At 47.0% G+C, this 14,099-nt stretch overlaps 1 protein-coding gene across 3 annotated transcripts in view; it reads right to left on the bottom strand.

Moving 5' to 3' along the window:
- The window catches only part of LMNTD1 (lamin tail domain containing 1), a 218,037-nt gene extending 215,468 nt beyond the window's left edge, over nucleotides 1-2,569 (bottom strand). For all 3 annotated transcript variants that reach the window (XM_040345614.1, XM_040345612.1, XM_040345613.1), the window contains exon 1: nucleotides 2,433-2,569. The gene's annotated coding sequence lies outside the window, so the exon portion shown is untranslated. The remainder of the gene's footprint in view (nucleotides 1-2,432) is intronic.
- Between the last annotated feature and the right edge of the window lie 11,530 nt (nucleotides 2,570-14,099).

Genomic DNA, 14,099 nt, shown 5'->3' with positions numbered 1-14,099 from the left:
AGCTAGCCACTCACAAGATTAAAAGGGTTGTAAAGGTACAATTTTTTCCCCCTAAATAACTTCCTTTACCTTAGTGCAGTCCTCCTTCACTTACCTCATCCTTCCATTTTGATTTTAAATGTCCTTATTTCTTCTGAGAAATCCTCACTTCCTGTTCTTCTGTCTGTAACTCCACACAGTTTTGTGAGGCTTTCTCCCTGGTGTGGAGTGTCGTGCTCGCCCCCTCCCTTGGACTACGGGAGAGTCAGGACACTCTCTACGTTGCAGATAGAGAAAGGAGCTGTGTGTTAGTTGCCGTCCTGACTTTCCTGTAGTCCAAGGGAGGGGGCGAACACGACACTCCACACCAGGGAGAAAGCCTTGCATTACTGTGTGGAGTTACAGACAGAAGAACAGGAAGTGAGGATTTCTCAGAAGAAATAAGGACATTTAAAAGCAAAATGGAAGGATGAGGTAAGTGAAGAAGGACTGCACTAAGGTAAAGGGAGCTATTTAGGGGGAAAAAATTGTACCTTTACAACCCCTTTAATAACATAAACAAGTGTTTAGATTAAAAAAAATACTGGTCCTGAGATCAGATCCGACAGTATTCTGGTTTAGGCGTGCATGGTGACGTCACAAGCGTAAGCTATACCCTACGCATTTCATCACAATTGACGTCATCGGAGGCATGCACAGGTTTACGTGCACTTACAAGCATTTACGCAAAGGCTTTACATTTTAGTCAGCATCTTTTTGTCAACAAAATTCTGAGTAAAAGGCCTTTTAAATCTGCATCAAAAGCGCATTGGACAATGTTTAACATGTATTCCAATGGCCCTAATTTGCACCAGTGAAGTCAACAAGAGTAGATGCACCAGAATGCACATGACCTCAATTGACATGAAAAAAGTGGGGGAAATACACAAAACGCATCAAAACCGCACTGAGACGCGTCAAAAATGCAAATGTGGAAGGGCTGTGTTTTACATAACATGTAGGCAGTCCCTTTGCTTTTTATTGGGATGCAGCAACTGTATAGACACAGGCGCGGCTCCCAATGTGACATCCATGCAGGTGCACAGCCCTAAATGCACCCTGGGTGCCGTCTCTGGAACAATGCACATAGCTGCATAAATATCAGTAATACAGCAATCAGTACAGAGGCATTAAAAAAAAATAGAAAAGAGGATGAAGAAGAAACATACGCATGCATTCGCACCATAGGCTTACACATAGGGTGTGCCAGGTGTGCCTGGGCACACCCTAATCACCCTGTGCAGTGCCAATTCACCCTTCTTCCTGGTGCCCCCTGTCTCACCCCTGCAGTGCTACCAGCTTCCCTCCTCTTCTCTCCCACCTGCTGCTGCGGGGTAGATTCAGAGAGGATGAATGAATGAACACAGTGAGTGATCTGTACCAATTGCTCCTGTGTTCAATCTTTTCTATCAACCAGATCCCGAGTATAAACATCAATAAATTATTACATTTGTGTTCAAGAGGCCTAAGATGATGGGCCAGATTCACATAGTTGCGCTGCGGCGTAACGTATCTCATTTACGTTACACCGCCGCAAGTTTTCAGCGCAAGTGCTTGATTCACAAAGCACTTGCCTGTAAACTTGCGGCGGCGTAACGTAAATCCCTCCGGCGCAAGCCCGCCTAATTCAAATGGGGCGCGTGCCATTTAAATTAGTCACGCTCCCGCGCCGAACGTTCTGCGCATGCTCCGTGTGAAAATTTCCCGCCGTGCTTTGTGCGAAATTACGGCGCCCCGACGTGTTTTTTGAACGGCGACATGCGTTACGTCCTTTCGTATTCCCGGACGTCTTAAAAATAAAAAAATTTCAAATTTGACGCGGGAACGACGGCCATACTTTAACATGGATGGTCTAATTTTACACCATCCAAATAGCACTCGTAACTTTACGACGGGAAAAGCCGACTAGCGACGATGTAAGAGAATGCGACAAACGCGCGTACCTTCGTGGATCGCCGTAAACAGCTAATTTGCATACCCGACGCAGAAAACGACGCAAACTCCACCCAGCGGGCGCCGGAGTATTACACCTACGATCCGAAGGCGTACGAAGCCGTACGCCTGTCGGATCTATGCCAAAAGCCGTCGTATCTTGGTTTGAGGATTCCAAATCAAGATATGACGCGGCAAATTTGAAAATACGCCGGCGTATCAGTAGATACGCCGGCGTATTTCTGCTGTGAATCTGGCCCGATGTGCTTTGAAGGCAAAGCAGCCTTTTACCCTGATTTGCCTTCCAACGCATTGCGTTTGATCACCGCCACATTCCAATTTAAAAGCCAGCATTTAACATCAACACCCATGTAAACAACCCCTAACAAATCAAGTTTGTTTTTCAATGATTTTTGAGTCGCACGTGTCGCTGTCCAGTTGTCGGCACCCTACAGTTACACAGAACAGAACACATTACTTACTGTCTGGAAGATGCCCAGATTGATTCTGAGTGACTTTAGTTTCTAGGAACTCTCAGTAATATGTGAATCAGATTAGTGAGCTCCTCTCATTTCACTCCGTTTCCCCGGGACCCAGGGTTTGTTGACGGTTGCCGCTGGCGACAGGGGGACAGTAGACTACAATGTGAGGCGGAGCCGGTGACACAAAGGTGCAGGTTTCAGGCGAGCTGTCAGCAATCACTTTCATTATTCGGTCGGCTGTGTGTTCAGGGCCGGACATGGTGAAGATAAATAAGACTGAACACACAAGACTATGACTATAATCGTACTTCTCAATTTGTTGTATTTTTATTTCCTTTTTACCAGAACGCCTCAGCTGGTGATACACATGATGACAACTTGAAAGAACGATCAAACTTTACATTCCAGTGCAACTGAAGACAAGGCGGTGGATTCAGTAAGCAATTGCGTCTGCGTATCCATAGTTACGCAGCGCAATTGTTTAGTTGCGCCGGCGTAACGACTTTTCTGTATTCAGAAAGCTCGTTACGCCGACTGCAGCCTAAGATATGACTGGCATAAGGCTCTTATGCCGTCGTATCGTAGGCTGCATTCTTACGATGGCCGCTAGGGGGCGTTCCCGTAGTGGTCAGCGTATAGTATGCAAATTGCATACTCACGCCGATTCACAACCCTACGCGCGCCCTGCGTACGCATTTTATGTCGTTTGCGTTCGTCGGGTTCCGCGTAAGGCTGCTCCTGCTATTAGCAGGGGCATCCAATGCTAAGTATACCCGTCGTACCCGCGTCGCGATGTTTGAAAATTACGTTGTTTTTGTAAGTGAATCGTGAATGGCGCAGGACGCCATTTACGTTCACGTTAAAGCAAATGACGTCCTTGCGACGTCATTTGCCGCAATGCACGTCGGGAAAGTTTCCCGACGGAGCATGCGCACTATGTTCGGCGCGGGAACGCGCCTAATTTAAATGATCCACGCCCCCTACGGGATCATTTAAATTACGCGCGCTTACGCCGGCCATTTTTACGGAGCGCCTCCGCAAATTACGGAGCTACTGCTTCCTGAATCAAGCGTAGCGCAAGTAATTTACGGAGGCGTAGCGTAAAAACGTAACGCTGCGCCTCCGTAAGAAGTGCGCAGCAGTACCTGAATCTACCCCACGAGTGACTTTGACTGACCGCAAAGAAATGGGAGAGCCTGAAAACGCACATAATCACGCATTTTTAAGGCCCTCACATTTAAAGGGGTTGTAAAGGAAAAAAATGTTTTCCCTATATAGCTTCCTTTACCTTAGTGCAGTCCTCCTTCACTTACCTCATCCTTCCATTTTGCTTTTAAATGTCCTTATTTCTTCTGAGAAATCCTCACTTCCTGTTCTTCTGTCTGTAACTACACAAAGCCTCTTGAGGGGGGAGGGGGCGAGCAGGAGTGTCAGGACGCCCACTAACACACAGCTCCTTTCTCTATCTGCAAAATAGAGAGTGTCCTGACTTGCCTGCTCGCCCCCTCCCCCCTCAAGATGCTTTCTCCACACCAGGGAGAAAGCCTCGCATTACGGTGTGTAGTTACAGACAGAAAAACAGGAAGTGAGGATTTCTCAGAAGAAATAAGGACATTTAGCCCAGGTTCACACTGAGCTGCGGGAGTGAATGCCGTGCGAGTTCAGCTGAACTCGCACTATTTCACTCCCGCTGGCAGTCCTGATTTCGGCCGCGATTTCAGAGACATCTGTGCAGGTTTCTGCACAGATGTCAATGTAAATTGCGGCCCGAAATCGCAAAAAGTAGTACAGAAACTACTTCTTGAAATCGGTGCAGCGCCGCAGATTGCCGGCAAATGGCGCCGATTTGAGATGCGATTTGACATCTCAAATCACATCTCAAATCGTACCAGTGTGAACCAGGCCTTAAAATCAAAATGGAAGGATAAGGTAAGTGAATGAGGACTGCACTAGGGTAAAGGAAGCTATTTAGGGGAAAAAAATTCCTTTATAACCCCTTTAAGTCAAGTGGGGTCAAAAACATGTCCCAAAGAAGCTCATGATGGTTTTTGAACATGACAGCCAAACATGCGACACAACGCTCAGGCCCATTGAGAATAATGCAATGCTCCCCCCGCCCCTATCAAAAAATAAAAATAAACATTTGCCCATACATACACTTTAAATTGCAATCTGATACCCCCAACAAGCTTATGGTGGCCGTACATGCTTGAATAAATTATTGATTTCTTTCTGATCGATCTCTCCCAATAGGAATAATCGATCAGCAGTTGGCAATACAGACAAATTATATTCTTCACATGGGGAAGGGGAATTTGAGGTTCGGTTCCCACTATGGACCTTATGTGAATTGTACAGGAACCGCACCGTATGCTTAACTCACATGCGATTCAGTGCAATGCAATTTGAGCCCATTCGCACCGCATCGCATCAGAGATGTGCATGCAGCAATTTTGAAAGTGCACTGCAACCCGTAACATATGGTCGTTTTGTACCATGCAAGCTCAATCTTTCACTGCTGGATACAAACAAACAGCAGAATTGCGACCACTGAACTGAGATAAATATGCGTCTGCTTGAAAAAATGCATTCATGGGCATCTAAGGTTTATATGCTGAGAGCGCGTTCACTGCATGCTCCCAGTACAGTGATCTAGTTGTCATAAAAAACTCACAGATACGGTACGCCGCCGTAAATTTGGGCGCAAGTTCCGTATTCAGAAAGAACTTGCGCCCTTAGTTACGGCGGCGTAACGTATGTGTGTCGGCGTAAGCCCGCCTAATTCAAATGTGGATGATGTGGGCGTGTTTTATATATATTAACTGTGACCCCCGCGTGAAAAAATCCCAGTGCGCATGCTCAAAATTACACCGCAAATCGTCAATGCTTTAGACGTGAACGTAACTTACGTACAGCCCTATTCTCGAACGACTTACGCAAACGACGTAAAATTTTAAAAACTTGACGCGGGAATGACGTCCATACTTAACATTGGCTACGCCTCTTATAGCAGGGGTAACTTTACGCCGAAAAAAGCCTAACGTAAACGACGTAAAAAAATGCGCCGGCCGGACGTACGTTTCTGAATCGGCGTATCTAGCTCATTTGCATATTCCTTGCGTAAACATACAAAAGCGCCACCTAGCGGCCAGGGTAAATATGCAGCCTAAGATACGACGGTGTAAGACACTTACGCCGGTCGGATCTTAGGGAAATCTATGCGTAACTGATTCTATGAATCAATCGCATAGATACAACGCCGCACACTCAGAGATACGATGGCGTATCCGGAGATACGCCGTCGTATCTCCTTTCTGAATCCCAGTCTATAGTAATGAGTTGAAGCCAACAGGACCGTGTCCCAATCATGTGACCACTGTGACAGCCAATCAAAGTGGCTGCGTGATTGGACAGTCCTTTCGAGTGTAAGGACCCTGATAAATAGATGCCAGGGCTGTGCGGAAAGAGGTTAAAGCAGTGCCGGGACAAGGTCATCTAGAGCCCAAGGCAAATATGCCAAATTGTGCCCCTCCCCTAAAAAAGGAATGAGCATCATAAGTCAGCAAAAATCCCCCCCCCCCCCCCCCCACACACACACTTCCAGCACAAATTCCCCTCTTTCAATCTCCAATCCTCCCCTTTCTAGCACAAAAAACCCAAATCATCCTTACTAGCACAACCCCCCCCCCCCCCCCAAAACAAACATTTCCCTCTGCCATATTACTTTTATAGCACAAACCCCCCTAAATCACAAATCCTCTCTCTCCATCCCACTTCCCAACACAAATCCCACCCAAATCAGCACTCCTAGCACACTTATCCACATTGGCTTCCTAGAACAATTCTTACCCCCCGCCGCCCCACAAATTACACCTCTCAACATAAATCCCCCTTCTCCCTAATGTCCTTGTTGTGCCCCTCCACCTCACATGATACCACAGTGCCCAGGGCCCATGCCACACCTGCCCACCCCTTATCCCAGCCCTGGGTGGGCAGGTGTGACTTTAGCTTTAGCTGTAAATATCTCTGACCTTCAGGAGTCATTGTGTTAGAAGGTTACAAGAGTTGTGACATTGTGACTCTTTGTTCTGTTTATTCTGAAGTCTTATCTGAGCCGGGCCGGTAGTTTCGCACGTTGTTTTCTCCATCCAGTGCTACTTTGTTTCAAATGTTAGCAGCCGGGGCGAAGAAACATTTACCTTGAAATAACGGCGTGCCACTCTGATGTGAGAACGCAGCAGCTCCATGAATTCTTTGTTATTTCCCTGCTCTCCCTCTGGTGACCTTTTATGTATCACACAGTTTAATGTGACATTGGAGCGACGCGTTTTATCTTCTGTGGTTTAGAGGTTACAGATTTAAAGGGAACACAAAGCATTTGTTGTTTTGTTGTTACTCGGTTGGTTTTAAAAAGGGAAAATATAAAAAAAAAATTATAGGAAAAATAAACTCGACCAATAAATCTCATAGAAACTTTGGGCCAGATTCAGGTAGAATCGCGGCGGTGTAACGTATCCTAGATAAGTTACACCGCCGCAATTTTTCATCGCAAGTGCCTGATTCACCAAGCACTTGCGATGAAAACTACGCCCGCGGCCTCCGGCGCAAGGCGGGCCAATTCAAATGGGCATGTGCCATTTAAATTAGGCGCGCTCCTGCGCCGGACCTACTGCGCATGCTCCGTTTCCTAACTCCCGCCGTGCTTTGCGCGCCGTGACGCAATTTTTTTGAACGGCGATGCGCGTAGCGTACTTCCGTATTCCCGGACGGCTTACGCAAACAACGTTAAATTTTGAATTTCGACGCGGGAACGACGGCCATACTTTAGACAGCAATACACTTGCTGGCTAAAGTTAGGGCACCAAAAAAAAATAACTTTGCGACGGTAAAATTGACTACGGACGACGTAGCGAACGCGAAAAACCGTCGTGGATCGGCCGTAACTCCTAATTTGCATACCCGACGCTGGTTTACGACGCGAACTCCCCCCAGCGGCGGCCGCGGTACTGCATCCTAAGATCCGACAGTGTAAAACAATTACACTTGTCGGATCTTAGGGATATCTATGCGTAACTGATTCTATGAATCAGTCGCATAGATAGAAACAGGGATACGACGGCGTATCAGGAGAAACGCCGTTGTATCTCATTTGTGAATCTGGCCCTTTAACATTATTATTATTATTACTACCATACAGGATTTAAATAGCGCCATCAGTTTGTGCAGAGTTTTACATCATGACATGTCAATGTCATTTCAAAAGTCTATTACAACCTCTTTAATCGGCAGCATTTGTTAAAATAATACCCGGTGATCCTGCCATGAAGGTTCTTTGCTCCTGTAAATAACACAGTGCTGTAAAAACATAACCTAAATGCCAGAGGCTCTAATCGGGCTTCAAAATAGGATGGGCTCAGGGTGCAGAGAATGGCCCAGATTCAAGAAGCTATTGCGTCTGCGCAACCATAGGTTGCGCGGCGCAATAGCTGTTTTGCTCCCGCGTAGCGAATGCCCCTGATTCAGGAACATCGCTACGCGGACTGCAGCCTAGGATATGACAGACATAAGCCTCCTTATGCCTTCATATCTCAGGCTGCATTCTTGCGTTGGCCGCTAGGGGGCGCGGCCATTGTGATCGGCGTATAGTATGCAAATTGCATACTACCACCGATTCACAAAAGTTGCGCGGGCCCTGCGCACGCAAGGTACGGAGTTTCCGTACGGCGACTTTAGCGTAAGGCTGCCCCTTCTCATAGCAGGGGCAGCCAATGCTAAAGTATAGCCGCCCTTCCCACTCGTGAAATTTAAATTTCACGTCGTTTACGTAAGTGATTCGTGAATGGCGCTGGACGCCATTCACGTTCACTTAGAAGCAAATGACGTCCTTGCGACGTCATTTGCCGCAATGCACGTCGGGAAAGTTTCCCGACGGAGCATGCGCTGTTCGCTCGGCGCGGGAGCGCGCCTAATTTAAATGATTCCCGCCCCCGGCGGGATCATTTACATTAGGCGCCCTTACGCAGGGCTAATTAGCATAGCGCCCGGCGCAATTTATGGAGCTACTGCTCCGTGAATCGCGGGCAAATCCAAATATTTGCGTGGGCGCAGAGCAAAATCTTTGCCCTTTGCCCACGCAAATATTGCGCGGCTCTACCTGAATCTGGGCCAATGCGTTCACAGCCCACCCAAGTGTGTGAGAATAGCAAATGAATATCCACTATTCTCCAGCCTGGTACACACGATCAAATTTTCCGCAGACAAAGCGCAGGACTTTTGTCCGAAGGGCGATGGCCAGGAACTTGTCTTGCATACAAACGGCAAAAAATTGACGGCCAACAAACACAAAACGACATGGTTTTTCAGCTCTTTAGCGCCACCCTTTTGGCAACTTCTGCTAATGTTGTGTTATGGTTAGCATTGCTTCTGAGCATGCGTGTTTGTACTTTGGATTTTTTTCCGAAGGTCTTCTGTACACACGATCGGCACGACATTTGTTGTTGGAAAATTTTAAAGCATGCTATCCAACATTTGTTGGTAGAAAATCCGACAACAATTGTCCTATGGAGCATACAAAAGGTCGGATTTTCCAACAACAGCCTGCCATCACATAATTCCTGTTGGAAAATCCGATCGCATGTACGGGACTTTGCAACTGAATCTCCTCTCCGCCAAGTGGGTCTGAGACCCGTTTGCCGATTGGCCAAAAGGAGAAGTGTTCTGATTGGCCGCCGAGAAGGAGGGAGGAGACAGAAGCCGCCAAGCAGGGGAAGGAGAATCTGCTCTTGATGCCGCTGCCGTGATGCCCACAGAGGAGAGCAGGGGAAGCCGCTCATGATGCCTGCCTTGGATGGGGTAAGTGCACTGACCGACTGGCCAGCTGACCAGCCCGACCAGAGGAGGGAGGCGTCAGCTGCGGGTACACTGTTTGCTGCCCCCTCAAAAAAATTACCACCAGCCGCCACGGCCTTTAACATCTTTATGCTTGAGAGTAGTTATTGGATGTTCAATACATTTTTATGTTTTGGTAATACACTATGTATGCGGGTTCCCTTTTCTTTGCCCAATATCTGAGGAACCACTGGATTATCATTCATACCAGTGTATGGGAAGACTCTTCAGAGGGAGTGGTGCATTCTGAGCGATTTATGCCAAGCATTTATATGTGAGGCACAACCATTTGGTGAGCGAGATTCACATGGTGAGCACTTGAGGTATTGCTTGTGGAGTTGGATAATTGCGTCTTCTTTCCTGCACGATTGGAACAAAGCTATTTGCAGTTATATCATATGTGGCACTTTTGCATGGACATTTAATGAACTTTAACACTTCATCCTTTGGATTTCTAGCATTATTCTAGCGCCTTCTGCAATCTATTAACATTGATTGGATTTCATGGAATAGATTTCCTGTAATAAGGTGATAACACTCTTTTCCTGTCTCCAAGTTATGCTCATGCATTGTCACCCTGTCACAAGGGCTTTAAATTGGTTGTAAACCCGCAATGAATTTTTTATTTATTTTTTCACCTGAAAGGCAAAAGCCATAATGAGCTAGTATGCACCGCATATTAGCTCATTATGAAATACTTACCTCGGAACGAGGTGAGAGGAACTTACCTGGTCCACGCCGAGCGAGATGTCATCTTGACTCGGCGTGTCTTCCGGGTATCGCCGCTCCAGCGCTGTGATTGGCTGGAGCAGCGATGACGTCACTCCCGCGCATGCGCGCGGGAGGCTTCAATTCGGCAAGGTCCGGCGGCTGCCAGTCCTTTAGCCGAGGATCCCCGCTGTGCATGCGCCGCTGCAATCAGCGGCGCATTCAGGGCCGGATTTGCTCTCCCTGCCGCCCCAAGGCCAGGTTTCACAATGCACCCCCTCCCCTCCATCCAAACACCCCCCCCCCAAATCAATGGAGAATGTGCGGCACGGTTAGTTCAAATATGTTTTGTTTGTTTTTTTACTTTTTTATCACTTTTTTATTTTTATTTATTTGTAGCTTGTCGCTTACTTTTTAAAATTTTTGTATAATTTTCTTATTATTTTTCTTATTCTTTACTTTTTTATTTTATTAATTTAATTATTTCTTATTATTTTTATTTTTTTTATAAAAAAAATTCACTTAACTTTTTTGCTATCACACAGGAGAAAACAATTTCCTGTGTGATAGCAATTGGAGGTGACGTGTTCTCTTTATTGACCCTGTCACCTCCAAAACAGGAGTCCTAGCACTGTGCTAGAACTCCTGTCACAGCTGAGATGGGAAGAGCACAGCTCACCCCTCTCACTGTGTACATCGGCAGCAGGGACAGGAGACAGACTCGGTGGCCGGGGGGAGGACGGAGTCCCGAAGATAGCCAGCAGAGAGAGGTATATGGGGTGGGGGGGAGAGGGGAGGACGGACGGCAGCACATATTTTACAAGTGATTTCGGCGACATCGCCGCAATCACTTGTTAACGAGCGAGCGGATTCCCCCATAACTTACCGCCCTTAAATGTTTGTTCCGGGCATCGGGGGACTCCATGCCACTGCCGCCCCTTGGAGCCCTGCCGCCCCAAGGCCTGGCCTCAGTGGCCTTGTGGGAATTCCGGGCCTGGGCGCATTGCGGGGGGAATATCTCCTAAACTGTACAGGTTTAGGAGATATTCTTTATACCTAAAGGTAAGCCTTATTATAGGCTTACCTGTAGGTAAAAGTAAAAAATGTGGGTTTACAACCACTTTAAGTAGATGTTCACGATTTCCATGAATGATTCACTATGGTCAGCATAAGAAAACACACCCTGAGAAATGCCAAGTAGTCATCAATGGGGTGCATTTGGACATGAAGTGGCTGCCAACAGGCTACAGGAGATCAGCATCACTGAGATGCAATAAATTATGAAAAATTTTGAAAGCAGTATACACAGCACACAGGGCAAGCTAAATGTCATCCAGCTTTCATTAAAAGAATCCCTGGTGATCCTGTGATGAAGGTCCTTGTTCAGGCACATTCTGTTGTAGGGCGACAATGCTCTGTTCCTGTCTACAAACTGTGCTCCTTTGTTGTCACCCTCCCTGTCACATGGGCTTTCAATGGGCACTACAGTTGAATGTTACAGCATGCATTACTCATAACTTTGTCTCTCCACACCCTTTCTCTGACAGCTCAGACAAGCTTTATACATTTTGCACTTTGAATGGATGTAGAGAAGAGAAGACTGCAGATAAACAGGTACAGCTTATAGTGGAGGATTTGTTTTATCTCTGTGTGTCACCTGATTCCAATCGCTTCATTGGGTATATGAAAGGGTTTACAATCACTTTCATTCCAATGCCGCGTACACACGATCGGATATTCCGACATCAAAACCGTGGATTTTTTTCCGACTGATGTTCGCTCAAACTTGTCTTGCATACACACGGCCACACAAATGTTGTCCGAAATTGTGAACGTCAAGAACGTGGTCACGTACAACACGTACGACGGCACTATTAAAGGGAAGTTCAATACCAGTCGTATTAGTAGAAGTTTGGTGAGAGACGATTTGCTCTTTTCAGCCTCGTGCTTTACAGTCCGTTACAGCGTGACGAATGTGCTATCTCCATTACAACCGCTAGTTTTACCAGACCGAGCGCTTCTGTCTCGTACTTGATTCAGAGCATGTGTGGAATTTTTGTGCATTGGAATTGTCCACACACGATCGGAATTTACGAGAACGGATTATGTTGTTGGTTGCTTGTTAAACCAGCTCTCAAATTTTTGTTGTCGGAAATTCCAGGCGTGTGTACGCGGCATAACTGTTACCTTCCTGGCTGTGCTGTCTGGCAGAGTTGTATGCATTTACAAAAGTGGCCAGGCGGAATCACAAATCTTTTAGCAGATAAAACAGTTCACATGTGTGTATTTCAACTATTTAGCAGTTTGTGCAGAGTTCAGCCTTAAAGTGGAACTAAATCTAAATACCGTATTTATCGGCATATACCGCGCGCCGGCGTATATCGCGCACCCCAAGCTGAGAAGGGAAGTTTAGGGAAAAAACGTACATTTTGGATGTCTTGCGTCCATCGGCGGCCTTGTCCGGCGTCCGTCTGCAGCCTTGCGGGGGGTCCGTCGAGCCTTGTGGGTGTCCGTCTGCGGCTGGGTCCGTCGAGTCTTGTGGGTGTCCGTCTGCGGCGGGGTCTGTCGAGTCTTGTGGGTGTCCGTCTGCGGGGGGGGGCCGTCGAGTCTTGTGGGTGTCTGCGTAGTTGCAGCGTCGTGTGTTTGAATTTGGCGCGCTGTGCAGAGCCTGATTTCCTGCGCACTCGGCTTCTCTTGGCTCCTCTCGCGTGGCTGCAGGCGGAGACGAGCGTGGCCGAGCCTAGCCGAGTGCGCAGTACACTCGGCTCGGACAATGTCGGAGACAGCGGGGATCGGCATATATCGCGCACCCACGATTTCCCCCTGATTTCAAGGTGGAAACAGTGTGCGGTATACGCCGATAAATACGGTATTGCGGTTGCTTCAGAGCTTAGTAAATGAGCAGAAGCTCTGCTGATTTCCATCATCCAATCATGTGCAAGCAAACATGCTGTTTTTTTTCTTTGCACATGATTGGGTATATTTTGCAAAGGAAATCTTAAACTCATTTACCTCTGCAGCAACTTTGCAAAGTGCACCGTCCATTTGCCTTTAGTAACTCAGCCCCATGATGCCTCTTCTGCAATAATACAAACTTACCTGCCTGCTGGCAGCTTTCTCTCGAATGCACACCTACCCTCAGCCCACTGTGCATTCCCGGCACACATTGGCTTTGCCGAAACAACTGACTTTTGTGCGCATGTGCAGGATGACATCATCCCCTGCCAGCCAATCAAGAGGTGGAATACCCAATACCCGGTGGGAAGATGACAGAGCCTGGCAGGGGGTGTAATCACCCGATCGTTGGAAGTTTGAGGTTCTGCTTTAAGCCCTGGTTCACACTGGTGCATTTTGACATGCGATCTGACATGTCAAATCGGCGGCAAATTTCCAGCAATGGCACCGTCCTAATCCTAAACTACACTGATTTCAAAAAGCCGTTTCTGTACTACTTTTTGCGAATTCGGCCCGCGAATTACATTGACATCTGTGCAGAAACTGCACAGATGTCTATGTAATCGCGGCTAAAATCGGGACTGACAAGCGGGAGTGAAATCAGCTAAACTCGCACGGCTTCACTCCCGCAGCTCAGTGTGAACCTGGGCTCAGCGTCACTTGTTACCAAATCAAAGACCAGTCAGCGGTGTGATTCAGCAGCACAATGGAGTAGTCACTTGTATTACAAAGGCCTGGAGTCGCTTAGTAGATATCATACAGGAATACATCTCAGACCCTCCGCTGTCGTATCAGCATTTTCAGTTTGGGAAAATCACAAACCATTTCTATGCTGTCAGCTCCCTCCTCAGATTCTGACTTGATAAATAATAATTAACTCTCCTCCAGAAATGCTTACTGACTGAGGGAAAGGATTAGCTTTGCATGGCAATGAAACAAAAGTTCTGCGCATCACTGACTGCCAGCATTGGGCAACATTATTTCATTTTTATTTGAAGACCACAAATTTATGATAAATCTTTACAAAATAAAAAGGTATTTCTCTGCAACATTTCGATAAAACCCCGGCCTGTTTAGTATTTGTGAAGGCCGTTCACCAAACTTCACCTCATAAAG

The sequence above is a fragment of the Rana temporaria genome, chromosome 3 (assembly GCF_905171775.1).
Source record: "Rana temporaria chromosome 3, aRanTem1.1, whole genome shotgun sequence".
Classification (NCBI taxonomy): domain Eukaryota; kingdom Metazoa; phylum Chordata; class Amphibia; order Anura; family Ranidae; genus Rana; species Rana temporaria.
This window is presented reverse-complemented; position numbering and strand designations above follow the sequence as displayed.